Source organism: Bactrocera tryoni, unplaced genomic scaffold, assembly GCF_016617805.1.
Source record: "Bactrocera tryoni isolate S06 unplaced genomic scaffold, CSIRO_BtryS06_freeze2 scaffold_453, whole genome shotgun sequence".
Lineage (NCBI taxonomy): Eukaryota > Metazoa > Arthropoda > Insecta > Diptera > Tephritidae > Bactrocera > Bactrocera tryoni.
This window is the reverse complement of record NW_024396148.1, coordinates 64,407-67,559: the sequence shown is the minus strand read 5'-3', so window position 1 is coordinate 67,559 and position 3,153 is coordinate 64,407. Positions and strand designations below refer to the sequence as shown.

At 32.1% G+C, this 3,153-nt stretch overlaps 1 pseudogene; it reads left to right on the top strand.

The window, feature by feature from the left end:
• Window positions 1-1,796: 1,796 nt before the first annotated feature.
• Window positions 1,797-2,793, top strand: LOC120781171 (annotated as a pseudogene).
• The last annotated feature ends 360 nt before the right edge of the window (window positions 2,794-3,153 follow it).

The following is a 3,153-nucleotide window of genomic DNA, read 5'->3' as shown; positions in this document are numbered from 1 at the left end:
TAGCCGAACACTTCTGCCATGACACACAGTGGCATTTCGGCGGAAAAAATAGGATTTTTCCACTTTCCAATTTCAAAACTTTAATGATTTTGTTTTGTAAAGAAATATTTGAATAAGAATAATTCAACAAGGTTTTTTATAAAAAGTGAAATTTTATAGTTAAAAAAACTAACAGAAGTCGACGGAAAGTTATTCAATAAAATCAGATTAAAATTATTGTCCAAATAAAGAATTTTTTTGTGGGTAAGTTAACAGCTATGGCTTTTCTTTTATTTTCTAGTGAAAATATAGCACCTACTTGTTTATAAAAAAAAAATTATTGAAATTGGCAAAATAAGCTAATTTTTATAATTTTTCAAAAATTATACTAAAAAATATCAACTTTTCTTTTTTTGATGGAAAAAAACTTTATGTGCTTTGCCTTGCTTAGCCCTCTTACTATAAAAAAACGAAAGTTCCGAGTCTGTACTTTCAATTAAAAAAAAACAACCGCCAATTACCGTCCCTTTTAGTAACATCGATTTTAGTTTCACCAAATACTGATGTCTTCAACAGACTACTTATAACTTCGGATCCTTACATAAGTAGCTTAGTTCCTTAGAACTAGATCCCATTGTTAAAGATATGGTGCTTGCATAATATTACAAATAAAAACTAGCACAATTTTTCGCCTGTTACATATTCAATTAAAACATTGCATATTATATTGGATTTTTATCAAGGTAAAGGTATAAATAACGTCACTTTGCGTTAAAGTTTAATTTTTTTTCATCAGGAGAACTCAATTAAGAAGTGTCCCGAATTTCAAGTCGCTAGATCCAAAAATAAAAATTTTGGCAATTGCAGTTATATGGGAGGTGGGTGTGGCAGTGGGAGGTTTTCCAAGATTTTTTCAAAATTTCTTAATTTAGTCCAGAGAAGTGTTTCTGCAAAATTTCATTGTTGTACCACCACTCCTTCTATTTTTTTCCAAGAAATGTATGGAGCGGTGCCACTGTGCGACACTTCTGCCGGTTTCTAGAACGTTTTCTTTGTTTTGGAGAAAAAAAAAACGGTAGAACCAAGATCGCTCCACGTCCACTCGAACAGTTTCTTCACAGTTTACACAAAGTTCAAATTTCGGATTACTCGACACTTTTGCCACGACACTTCTGCCACTTTTTAGAACGTTATTTTTCAAAAGTCACAGTACAATCTCGCTTCTTGCATATAAAATGATTTATTTAATACACCGGTTGGAAAACGTAGGTTTAAATACTCAGTACAAAATTAGTTTAATGACCAATGCGTCCGTACAGTATGGAGTTTCAAAATCAAGTGTCTGTATTTTTAACTGTCGCTGTCGGTGTTCATTGCTATTCGTTGAGTCCGTTCATTTATGCTGTATGTTTAGAGTTGCATGCGTGCGCAGGCCATGCCCAGCAGATTTAAAAGCGAGATCTTCTGAAAGGAGGAATGAAGGAGTCCTCCTATTGACCGCTTTTAGGAGCAGTAAGGGAGATTTTTTAATTTTGTTCTTATATTGTGTTTTTTTTTTATTTTATTTTAGTGTTGACCTCCTTTTGTCATCTCTTAGGAGCAAAAAATGAGATTTTATACTTCTATTGTGATTTTTTTTATTTCATTTTAGTATTGATCTCCTTTTGTCCTCCTTTAGGAGCAATAAAGGAAAATTACAATAAATACTGTTAATTTTTGTCTTCAAGCAATTGTTCATTTCAACTGTGTTTTTTAAAGCGTGCAGACGTAAGTGTTTTATATCTACTGAGTATTAAATATTTTAAATTGATAATTAAATGTACTCTAAAAGGCATTTAAAACGCCTAGTGAATAAAAAATTAAATAATTTATATAAAAATCAAAATAATAATACACAAGATGAATATGATGAAAGTGATACAGGCTCTAAAGAAGTTTTTGAAAAAGTTGAAAGTGGTACAGGCTCGAAAGAAGTGATAGAAGATTTTTGTTTGCCAGCTGAACCACTTTCAAAACAGTTAGCCATCTGGGCAATTGAAAATCGAATAACGAGGGCCGCATGTAATAGTCTTCTTACAATTTTAAACTTACAAAATTTAAATGTGCCTATATCAATAAATAAGCTCTTACAATCTTTAAGTATCGGTAAGTTTATCTCTTGCAAATATTTTTTCATAACTCTTTAGCACATTTTTTTCGTAGAATGCGGAAGTTCTTCAATTTTAAGTGGAGAAAATATCAATGTGTCCACCAATACTTCCCGAAACACCTCCTCCTGGCAGAAAAACATGAAACAAAGACTTCGGAAGCTAGAGGAAATATCGGCGCAGAACACTATACTCCTGGAGCGGATTATTGACATATTGCAACCGAAAAAGATTGAATTAATGATATTTCCTATTAAAAACATGAATGATTTAACATCTACAGAGTCCTTGCTTTTGAATAAGCCTGAGGCAGAAATTGTGAGTATGATAAAATACATTTGATAAGATGTTACTAAACAGTTTGAGTTTATTATAAGTGATTGCGGAGTCCCTGCTCTTAAAAGTGAATTGGGATGGAGCCAAAAAAAAAAGTTGCATTGAAGAATTATGCACTTTTCAATAAATTTCTTTACGGTAATACATAATTTCAATTCTTGTCATCTATTTTTTTAACTTAAAAGATGATTACTTATACCCTGATTTTGAGGCAAAGATCAAAAGGGCGTTTCTCAAATGTAAGGCTCAGTTCTACAGGAACAATGACTTGGAATAATCCTGGCGAAGGTCACAATCCATTGAATTACTATGCATGTGCGAATAAAGGAGCCGCAAAAAGGATAAGAAAAAAAATTTAAAAGGTCATAAAAAAAACTGACACATACGAACGCCAAACCCTTTGAGGGTTTTACTATACTGACCTAGTACCATCACCCTGACTTGGAATTTCTCACCCCCCAGACAATAAGCCCAAAAATGTTCCACAGTGTAATATAAAAAAAAAATAATAGATTTGTTTTTGTTAAAATAATTGCAGGTTGAAAATAATATAGGATTCATCATAGAGATCTCCTATAGTAGTAATCATAGAGATCTCCTTTAGGATTAATCATTGAGATCTCCTATAGCAGTAATCATAGAAATCTCCTAAATCAGTAATCATAAAGATCTCCTTTAGGAGTAATCATAG